Source organism: Salvia splendens, chromosome 10 (genome assembly GCF_004379255.2).
Source record: "Salvia splendens isolate huo1 chromosome 10, SspV2, whole genome shotgun sequence".
Lineage (NCBI taxonomy): Eukaryota > Viridiplantae > Streptophyta > Magnoliopsida > Lamiales > Lamiaceae > Salvia > Salvia splendens.
The window spans coordinates 18,067,409-18,079,522 of record NC_056041.1 but is presented as its reverse complement, the minus strand read 5'-3'; the positions used below and the strand labels follow the sequence as shown (position 1 = coordinate 18,079,522).

At 34.1% G+C, this 12,114-nt stretch overlaps 1 pseudogene; it reads right to left on the bottom strand.

The window, feature by feature from the left end:
- Positions 1-82: 82 nt before the first annotated feature.
- Positions 83-3,088, bottom strand: LOC121752710 (annotated as a pseudogene).
- Positions 3,089-12,114: the final 9,026 nt, after the last annotated feature.

Genomic DNA, 12,114 nt, shown 5'->3' with positions numbered 1-12,114 from the left:
ATCTCCAAGTAGATTGTAAGAAATTTAGTCAAATGACTCAAATCAACTTGTGTTTAGGCACTACAACAACTAATTATAACACAACGATGTATATGAGCAATTCAAAGTCTATTTATTTGGAGCTTAACAACAGAACCTGAAACTTTACTACTATGTCTAAACTATTATTTGAGTCGGATCATTTTAGGCTTTTGTCAATTATCTTTTAGTTTCTCTTTGTAATGTGGGTGACTTTTCATATCACTCTCCCTTAAATTTTTAACTCCAGAAACTAGATGGTTAGTTTTAGAAAATTAGGGCACTTACCTGCAAGTAAAGAGCAATCATCAATAATTAGAATAATATTAGCATGTCTCAACACCAAACACCAAATCAAGTTTTGGGGAATTTTTATACCAAAAATTGTGTTTATTCTGTAATTCGAAAATTATAATCTATAGACTTGAAATCCAAATCTACCAAAACTATTAATGCAAAATGGAAAAACGGGACTCTTTTTCGCAGACAGGTACTCAAGAGTTAAGAGAGTCAACCCACCATCTACATAAATATTCAAGAATTTACCTCTCCACTCTAAATGGGATAACATTTTTATTCTTTTTACACTTTCACTCTTAACAACTTTGTACCATAAACTCTTCCAAGAAACAGAGTCTAACTTTTCTAAAAACAGAGGAAAACAAAAAAACTCAACAATGCCGAATAATTTGCCAAATAGTTGTTGCATAAAGGTTTCCATGTTTTCAGGTGAATTGTTTATTAGCATGAAGCTAGGAATAATTTGGCAACATTCCATGAAGAATGGTAAGAGTTTAGAAACACATGGCAGGATATAGATGATTAGAGCTACGGAGAGTTGTGAATAGGCATGGCAATGGACTTTACTTGAAGGTAGCCATGGAGACACTCCATCCCCGAATCCTTGTCAAAGCCGCTCATCTTAAAACCTCCAAACGGAAGATCATCATTGAATACCATGTAGCAGTTTATCCACACAATCCCCGCTCGAATCGACCTAGATACCGTGTTTGCAATGTTCAAATCGTTTGTCATAATGCCCGCTGCCAGTCCATACTGAGTCTCGTTGCCTCTCTTGATCGCTTCCTCAACGGTCCTGCATATATCATCCCATTTCTCAAATCTCACTCTCACTTGGGAGTATATATTGTAATCCACAATACACAACTACTACTTACTTGAATTTCATAATTGACATCACAGGTCCAAATATCTCTTCCTTTGCTATTGTCATCTCATCCTAAAAGATCCAAATATGTTTAATATAATTGTAACATATTAGAGAAGTGAAATACTATTTGCATTTGGAATACTTACTGTTACATCAGTGAAAATAGTAGGCTCAATATAGTAGCCTTTGTTGCCCAGAGGCTTCCCTCCTGTCAACAAAGTGGCGCCTTCTCTCTTCCCTATCTCAATGTATGAAAGAACTCGATTGTATTGCTTCTTATTCACCTATATTCAAACAATCAAATAAAATAAAAACCATAAAATTTGAAAGAGAAATAGGTGGGAATTTGAATAACATTCATCATCATACTTGTGGCCCTTGACGAACATTTGGATCGAAAGGATCTCCGACCACCCAAGAATTGAGCCTCTCCAACACCGTAGATATAAACTTATCGTATATTCCTTCTTGAACAAAAACACGAGAACCAGCAACGCAGAGTTCCCCCTGATTAAAAGAGATTGTTAATTAGGCGGGAAATTCAGATGGCATGAAATGAAATTAACCTTGTTGTACAGAATGGCACTTAGAGATATATCCGCAACTTTATCGACATGAACGTCGTCGAAAATGATGAAAGGTGATTTTCCTCCAAGTTCTACGACATGGGTTTTAGGTTGCTAGTGGCTGCCGCCTGCATCACCAGACGCCCTACTTCCGTAGACCCAGTGAAACTAACCATGGACGGATACAGAAATTTATTTTGGTAAGGACTATATATATATTATAAAAATAATGTCACACTTAATGCATGCATAAATGGATGACCTTGTCTACATCCATGTGGGAGGTTATTGCCCAGCAGAGTGGCCATACCCGGTCACCACATTGAGCACGCCGTCTGGGATGCCAGCCTGCAAAAAATCAACGAGTGTGACAAATGTGTCTATTATATAAACTTTGAAGTTAAGAAATGATACCAGCTTGGACAAATGGGCTAGGAAGAGGGCGGAGAGAGGGGTCTGCTCGGCAGGCTTGATGACCATGGTGCAGCCGGCGGCTAAGGCGGGCGCGGCCTTCAACATGAACATGTGGGAGGGGAAATTCCAGGGGATGATGAGGCCCACTACGCCTACGGGTTCGAGCAGCGTATAGCAGTGAAACTGGCCGGACATCTTCAATGTGGATCCGTGAATCTTGTCGGCTGCCCCAGCGTAGTAGCGGAGCTTCTCGGCCACGGAGGGGATCTCGGCGAGCTTCACAAGGTTGTATATCTTTCCGGCGTCTTGAGCGTCCAATGCTGCGAGCTCTTCCACGTTTTGGTTGATCAAATCGGCAAACTTTAGCATTATTCTTCTTCTTTCCTGGAAAATGCACATATTTTTACGAGACACGAAGGAATAGTACATTTTTAAACTAATGCAATACACATGTTTGTGTAACACCCTTTTTGATAATTTTCTTTTAATTTACCCTCATTGTAACATTTTCATCTTTATTTCTCAAATCAATCTTTTCCTTTCATTTTCTAATTTCAACTCTTCCTAATTCTCAAATTAACTTCTAACAATTGGTTTTCATCTGCGTCAACTCAGTAAATATGGATTAAAGATGTTTTTGAATATTTTTAAAAATATAAATAATATTAAAAAAGAACATGTATCATAGTAAAATGTGAAGACTAAAATGGAAGTAATAATAATAGTAATAATAAGCAATGAGAAGTGAAGTTACAGAAGCAGGGAAACGAGGCCATGGACCATTATCAAAAGCACGACGAGCTGCTTTGACACCCAAATCAACATCATCCTTGTCCCCTTCTGCTATTACTTCTTCATTTCTTGGATCTATTGTCTCAAATTTTTTCCCTGTTTTTTCATTCACAATTTTACCATCAATTCATATTACTATATTATTGGAAAAATATGGAGTATGTTATACGAACATCGTTCGTGGGTATCGCTCTCGTTTAACACGTATTATTTAATAGGAGTATTTGTTTTGTTTTATACATTATTAATACCTAAAAAATTATTATCGTCACAATTAATTAAACAAATTACTACTTAATAATCAAAACTTAATTTGTTCATTTTTTTATATTCAAATAAATGAATAAAGAAACAAAATTAGTTTTAATTTTTTAAACGTAAACACAAAATAAATATAAGTAAATTAAATGAAAATGATGCTCATAATTGCTCACATAAAATATGTAGTAGTAGTAGTATAACATTTATCATATTATTACGATATTATCCTAATGAAATTACACCACTGGACAAATATGAATAAAATATATAAAGAACATTTTTGTTTAAAAACGATAGCTATGTTCATACATTTTGCTATTTTATCCTATCGATTATAAAAGCTTCAATTTACACAAATTTGGTGATTCAAATCCCCTAGTAATAAGTTGTATTTATTCATTATATTTTGTGAAAGATTTGCCGAAATGTTTTAAGCCAAACAAAAGTTCCATATTTTCACCTTTTTTTTAAATTTAAAAAAGGAAGATATTGTAGAGACAAGCTAGACTTAATTTCTCAGGAAGTCAACTCTTTTTGTCAAGACCAACCTATATACATTTGTTTCAACTTCTTCTTTCCCTTTTTTACTCAATTTTATCTGAAAATAATATATCACAAGAAAAGTGACAAAATATTTAATGAGAAATTCAAGTTCACCACTCTACATGTGCTTCTTCAGAATTTTAGAACACAAAACGGCATATTTACACATTAGTTTCAAACCAAACGATCAAAACCACCATTCAAACGTCGAACTAAATAGTAGTAGCAATTTTTTTCTCCAAAAATATATCCCAAATCATCTCGTGTTTCTTTGTTTCTGAACAATTTTATGTATGTAAAAGAAATATAGAAATTTAACCTTATTAATTTACTAATTATGAAATTAGAAGAATTATGAAAGATGAGGAGTACTCTCTCTCTCTCTCAAGATTTGGTTAATTTTTAATAAATTTGGGTGATTTAATTTGTGTAGACGTAACAAGTAGGGATGTAATCAAATGCAAACTCCAAATATTTTGTAAACTTCGAACTATGATCTGTATCGTTTTAAAATGTCAACAGATGACAAAATAGCGACAACAGAAAATGTCAACACAGTGTCAACGGTTGACATTGTGTTACATCAAAATCTTGAAATTTTATACAATATAAACCATCAAAATTGGAGATATCTTTTATGAGAAAAATAAATTACATAACTTTTATTTAATTTGCATAATGAGGATTTTAATACAAAAGTACCAAATTCAAACAAAATAAAACCACAATCACACACTCCTATAAGTAAGACTCAACTCAAAGGTTGTCATAAAATAAGATTAGTTTGGAGTAATTGCAATATGAAATTTAAAGATAGTATTGTACTTAATAAATACAAACTTTGTGACTAGGTACAAACATGAACCATTCTATAGTTTATTCAGTCTATACATACTAGATTTCTCAACTATATCACTTTAATTAGAACTTATCAATGAATTTGAGATATTAATATTTCCGAATTTCAAAAATTTATTTTATCGGTTTCTCTCTGGTTCTATCAAATATTAGGAGTATAATTCATAGGGCATCCAAATAACTCTGTTAGTTTTATTTTATTTTTTAAACAAGGTTAATTGGTTAAATGGCTTTTTTCAGCTAAAACTCTGTTTAACTTCATACTCCGTTATTCCCTTTATTTCGAAAAATAAAATTAGATATTAATTAAAATAACGTCTTAGTAAAAATTAACTATTTCATAAGATGAATCATGGACGAGGTTTTACATAAAAAATAGGGATATATATGATAATATAATTAAATGTGTATTTAATCATTTTGAAATAATTGAGGTAAGTATATGACAAAGTAATACGGAGAAAAAAGGGATAGCATGTCAGCGTGGGACATGAGGTGTGACCAAATTTTTGATACCCGATGCTATTCGTTTAAGTATTTCTGTTAACTTTTTTGTTTTATATTAAAGCTTAGTATATCAACGTTTTTATTTCTAGTTTGATTCTAAAGTTTTCCTATTAACTACTCCTATAAACTAATTTTGCTATTTATGAGTCTGCATTAAAAGCTTAAAAATATTTATATTATAAATATACAAGAGTATTTATCGGTTAAATTATTAGGGCATGTGCAATAGGGACATGAGGTGTTGGACCGCTTCGACGGGTCCGGTTCGTGGCACTCTTTTGTAGCCAAGGAGTGCGCCGCGGGGTGGGAGAGGGGTCTGTGTTTCAGAGGAGAGGCTGGACGGACCTGTTACGGGTGGGTGGAGGTGGAGGTGGCGAAAATTTATTTTATTTTTAATCCAAATTTCAAATTCTAGGAATCTGAATTTTTAATAAACATCTATAACAAACAACAAATAATGACAAAAGTTCCTTCTAGATTAAGAGAAACATTATCTATTTTTTTCGATTTTGATTTTCGTAATCATACATAATTATCATCTAGAAATATATTACCATAATGTAGAACCATGCTAAATTAACTAAAAGTTAACCAAAAATTATGATTTAAATGACAAATTTCATCAAAATTGTATGAGATAATTAAAAAATATATTCAAGTTATAATTTGACTCGCTGATTTTATAAGTTATGATGTGATTGACCAGAAATTAACAAAAAAATATTATTTAAATTATATTTTTTCTTAATTAAAAGGAAAAATTATTATCTAAATTGCATAAAGTATAAAAATTTTAGTTCAATCCGCCATTTTTAAAATTTATAGTTAAAATTAGACTGAAAGTCAACCAAAAATTATGATTTAAATAATATTTTTTATTAATTAACAAAATAAATTAAAAATTATAATTTAAATGACAATTTAAATTAATGAAAAATACAAACTTCAACTTGCCATTACTCTTTTCTTCCTTTTTTAACCTTGCACGCATAATAGTAAGAGCAAAACATTTAATATTCATTGCAACGTGTAATTTATATGCAATTATTATACTATATACTAATTTGTTTATTATTTCATATATTAATTTTCAAATATTTAAAGAGGTAAATTATACTATTTAGAGCTATCTATCGTCTACTGCAAATAATAGTAGCACGAAATTCATAAAGTAAGAAAAGGCTGAAAAATTCTTATTGAAATGTTAATATAAAAAATTAGATTCCTTAGGAAAAACAATTATCATAAATATATAGCAAATATATCGGGCCACCTTAGCTAAATATTGTAATTTCTAATTCTTTTTATTTAATACTGATGTTTATATTTCAAAATAAAGGAAATTATAGTAGTTCGAAGATAATAATACTTTTTTTGTCTAAAAAAGAGAGATATTTTTGGGTTGACATATATATCTAAAAAAAAGGAAATTATAGCAAATATATAGAAGACAAGCTGATGAATTAATGGATCCAGAGTCTTTGTCCTAGCGACAAGGAGTTTAGAAATTATTGTATGAGATGCCGAGTTCGAGCCCTCATGACATCAGTTGTAATTTCCTCCTTTACATAGGAGTTTATAAAAAAAAAAGAGCGGATGAATTAATGGGAAATGGGGGATAACCTTTAAAACATTTCACTCTAAGATTAGGGGATTTAATTTGATGATAGTCAATACTGATTAAAGTTCTTTTCACCTATCTACCATAGTATAGTCTTGTTAGAGATAATTAATACTACAAACTTTTAATAAATACTAGGAGTTTATTTATAAAAAAAAGAGCTGATGAATTAATGGGAAATGGGGGATAACCTTTAAAACATTTCACTCTAAGATTAGGGGATTTAATTTGATGAGAGTCAATACTGATTAAAGTTCTTTTCACCTATCTACCATAGTATAGTCAGTTAATGTTGTTAGAGATAATTAATACTACAAACTTTTAATAAATACCTATATTTATATATACAAATATTCGGCCCGGTGTTTATTTAGTGTTTTGATATAGATGTTCGTTTTTGTATTTTTCTAGAGGAAGGCAAAGATTTAGCTTTTTAAAAGTAGGAAAACATTTTTAATGATTACTAGAAAGAATGGTAAATTACTCGATTTAGGATAGCAAATATGAGAGTTTGTTACCGGCACGTTTCGATTGGGATATGATTTCATGATTGAACTCTGCCTTGGCGTCAGGGAGTTCGTGGGAACCGACACTGTTGTTGTACTCCCCGGAGGAGTTAATCTTTGTCCGCTTCGGCCAGCCCGCTTCAACACCCGAACTAAACTTGGCGGAAGTCTGCACTACAAGATAGACCTCCCAACATTTGAATTCCCTGAAACCCAATTCACTGTCGGGGAACTGTTGGTGAGACAGAAGCTTCACATCATCGGCGGACATGCCGCTGGTTGTCGTGCGGAGGTTGTTTTGGTAGATGCCCGCAAATCGGCTGAGCTGCCTCCTCAGTCGCTGACTCAACTTATTTTAACACAAGAAAATCCCGCAAGTGTACGGGGCTAGTGTAGCACAAAGCAAGCAAGAGTATCGTATCCCACAGAGACAAAATGTATAAACTCAAGTACCACGGACCGATTTTAACTACTATCTAGACGATTCAAAGGTTTGGTTTTTGATTTTGAAAAACAATTAAACATAAACAAGTTAAAAGCACGCAACAAATGATAGGTTTCAAATAAGAGAAAGAAATAGAGTTTTGGATCCAACTACAACGAACACAATGTGAACAATTCAACAACTTCGATTACCCAATTAAAGTCTCTAGGATTACTAGGAAAGCCGCTAGTCTAGGCTAAGCCCTCTCTCGAGTGCACCCAACCCGTTGATTAACCATTAATATTGAAGTCTCCTTCTAATACATCACAATTAACTCCTTAAAACAAAAGGCTCAAGCCCTCACTCTAGAATTCCTTCTCTCGAATGTAAATTATCTAGGTGTTGTTCATTCTTTTATCAATCCTAATTAAGTATCTCTCGATTACTCAAAACTAGGCCAACAAACCCAATTGGTAGCTAAGCAATTGAATTGAAAAAGCTCAAGAATAAAACAAAGGAATCACAAGAGCATAGATAATCAAAAGTCCTTGAATTAATCAAAAGCGTTCATTGTAATCATCACCAAAACTCTACAAGAGATTTAGCTACTCATATTCAATGCAAATTCACAAGATAAAATCCATGGAAAGTGAACTAAACATAAGAAAACTAATAAAGATACTCCCAAAGGTGGATTGAATGGGCAAATCGTCTTCGTCTTCAACCTTGTTGAGGATTGGGACTCCTTGTTTCTCAAATCCGCTCTCAATTCTCCAAAGCTGCTTCTGGGGCGTCTGTGATGTTTTGAGGTCGAAAACCTAGGTCTCCTTTTATACCCGGGGCGGAAATATTCAATCTCGCAGAACACATCGCCCGGCCGGGCGATTTTAAGTCGCCAAAACGCCCGGTCGGGCGAACTTTCTGGAGTTCGCGACCAAAACGCCCGGTCGGGCGTTTTCTCTGGAATCCTCCAAAAGCATTGTCTTCGTCTTCGAAAGGGCTTCGCGTGAGTATCTTGCACGCCCCCATCGGAGTCCGGATGAGAGAGTTATGGCTATTATACGAAAGTCGCGCATTGAAGCGCGCCCGGTTAGGCGATTCTTCCTTCAAGCTCGTTTTCAAGTCATTTTCACCTGTTTTAGCTCCAAACACTCGACAAACTCGTCAAAACACTTATGTAGTGGATAATGGATGTAAACTCAAGTAGTATGCTACAAAAACACTGAAATGTTCACGTTAGACATCCAAAATACTTGCTAAACCACGAGTTTATCAGTCGCTCCCACTATTTTCGGCATTGCTCTCCTTCGTGAGGCTTCCCACCTGGCAGTTTGAATTGGAGGTAGTTTTGGCTAATGCGCCACCACATTCTGTTGATATGCTGGTTAGCCCCGACGTAGGGATCATCTACTACACTGATCGAGGCCTTCGCTAGCGCGACGCACTCCCCTATGCTCCAGATGGTCCTCTTTCTCCCGTCAGCTTCATCCCCCTCCTCCTCGGCCCCCGCCTCACCCTCGTTCCCCGCAAGCGAGGACGAGGTACTGCCCTTGCCCTTCCCTCTCCCTTGCTTCTGCGTCCTCCCTGCCGCCGGTGGTATCTCATTGGAGACTCCCTGACCTAAGATAGCACCAACTCCTCAAAAGAGAAAGTCTCGATGCCAGTGAACTGAGTCTCTAGAGGAGTATTCTGGGGAGAATCACTAGACAATAAATCCATGTAGGGGCGATAGACATTGTCCCCGGGTGATTGAGGGACCCCCTGCCTACTTCCCCACAGCGGCAGGCATGCCCTGCATCATCCCGGGCATCATCCCCGTCATCGCGGCACTCATCCCGGGCATTTGGGGCATCATCCCACCCATCCTTGCACACCAAGGGGGTACATATCGTAGTACCCGGGCATCATCCCCGCCATTTGGGGTTGGGGCATCATCCCGGACATCGGTGCATTTCCGCCGGCATTTCCCCCAACTCTAACGGGAAAAGTCGGCGTTTGTGACTCGCTCGTGGCGGGGGAATCACTATCGTGGTGCTCCATTTATCTTCAAAAGAATTGAAAGTAGAGAGAGAGAGAGAGAGAAACTCGTTAAAACAAGTGGTGCGAATGAAATGAAGTTCAACAAGCCGTATATATAGAGTTTTTTTTAATATTAAAAATCGGGACGTCCGTCGTGGCACCGCAATGGCAGACGTCACGACGGACGTCGTAGGAAAGCTGTGGAACTCCGGTGTCCGCAAGCGACGTTCGCGTCCGCCGGATTTAAGCCTAATGAAGTCCGGGACGTCCGCCGCTGCAGATGCTCTTAGTGGAATGTGAGATTCATATTATTAATAAAAGAGAAATGAAAAAAGTAAGAGAGAAGTTGTTAAAAACTTTCCTTTTTTAAATATGCTCTATTTTTCGTGGACAACCAAAAATGACAAATGTGTTTTATTTCTCGTGGACGGATGAAGTATTATGGGTATTTAGACATTGGATTTTAGGCCATTTTGCATTGTTTTACGACATTTTAGTCATTTTTCAAATTTTTACCTCTATTTACCGAGGAGTAGTATATTTACTAACATGTGTAATTTAAATAGTAGTATTTGAAATCATATTAAATAACTCATCTGATACATACTCCATAAAACAAGAAGATAATGGACATTGACATAAATCAAAATTACAAAAAAAAAAGTTATAAATTAATTAATATCGTTCAAGTATCTTCTAAAAGACACATATTAGTTCGTAGAAAAAAATACCTCCAGCTCACAAATATTTGCACAACGGCAAAAAATAAAGGTGCAAAAAGATAGTATCAAATGTGAACTCCAAATTGTCAAAGACTACTTTATTTTGACAATATATCTCTCTAATTTGTTTAGTCCAAAACAGTATTGGTTTAGCTTGATACATCCGATATTTTTCAATCTAAAATATTATGTCCAAAGTTAGTTTCTCATTGATTTATGGAAACTTTCGTATTAGTATATTTTTTCTTTATTTCCTCTACTTCACAAGTGTTTCTTATTATATTCTCTCTTTTTTTTTTATCTCTTTTACTGTATCAACATTTTTTCTATTCCTTTATATTTTGCACATTAAAATTTTCTGTGGAATTATTTTTCAATTACTACTTATCTTTAATTAAAAGGTGATAAAGGGTCGAGAATCTGGCGGATAGGATAAGCAAAAATTTTGTTGAATAATAGAGAGAGACATATATACAATTTCTCTGCGTATAATATAAGGATACAGTGTGAATTTATCAGGTCAACTGCCATAAGTAAACAACTAAGAAAATTTAATTGTTTTCGTCGTCTTCTTATTTTCAAGAATTATCATTAAACAATATTTACTCAAAACCAAAATCGGAAAAGAGACATAAGTATTACGTCACACAAAAAGATGTATAGACCACAAAGTAGAGTATAGAATAAATAAAGAGTAGAATAAATAAAGAGTAAAATAGAGTATTATATTGCAAAAGCATGAGGAGCTACAAAACACTTATAATCACAATCCAACAATTTAGATAGCTGTCTAATTAATTACACAAGCAATCATAAAATTATGAGTTAGATGGAGAGATTATATGTTAAAAAAAGGGGGGTGATGACTGATGAGTATGTAAGTTGAGTATTGGTTCATCTGAAAGTTGAGACATAAATAAAACTCATATAAATTGTACAAAAACGAATGTAAACTTATTTCAATGGGTCAATATTATAAGATAGTATTAGAAAGTTGAGACATAAATAAAACTCATATAAGTTGTAGTTGATGAATGCTAGTAGTTGATGGGCGCTTGGAGAAGGAATTTAATAAGTGCGTAATACCCATCAACCTAAATGGACCAAATTATCATAATTTGGGCTTCCAACAATAAGACCCAGTCCTTCCAAATTTCAAACCTATTCACTAAATACTACTCCTAAATTGTGCAAAATTCTCCATGGAGTTTCAATAAAAAGATAGGTCAGTAAAGAAAAATTCATATCACAGGTAAATAGAGTGTTTTATGGTGGGTCGTTTTTGTACAATTTGAATTGACACCTTTTACAGTAATTGTTGTACAAAATTTAGTCAACATATCACTATAATTCAGTATTTTCTCTATCCACAAAATTTGTATTTTATTTATTTAATACTCTATGTCCTAAAAATCTGGTCTAATTTATTAATTAGAAGTGCAATACCGAAATAATCTTATTTATTATTTTTGGAAATGATGTGTGGAGGAGAAATAAGGGTAGAAAAATTATGTAAAGTTACACTTTTAATAAAAATTAAATATATTTTCGTTTATAAAACTGAAAAGTGGTTAAATTTAAAATTTGAGGAGTAATAATAAAATTAAGGGAAGGTGTTGTTTCATCAATTCATAAAGAGAAAAGATAAATGTACGTAACTGTATAGGGGTGCATTATAATGATAACCCCAAT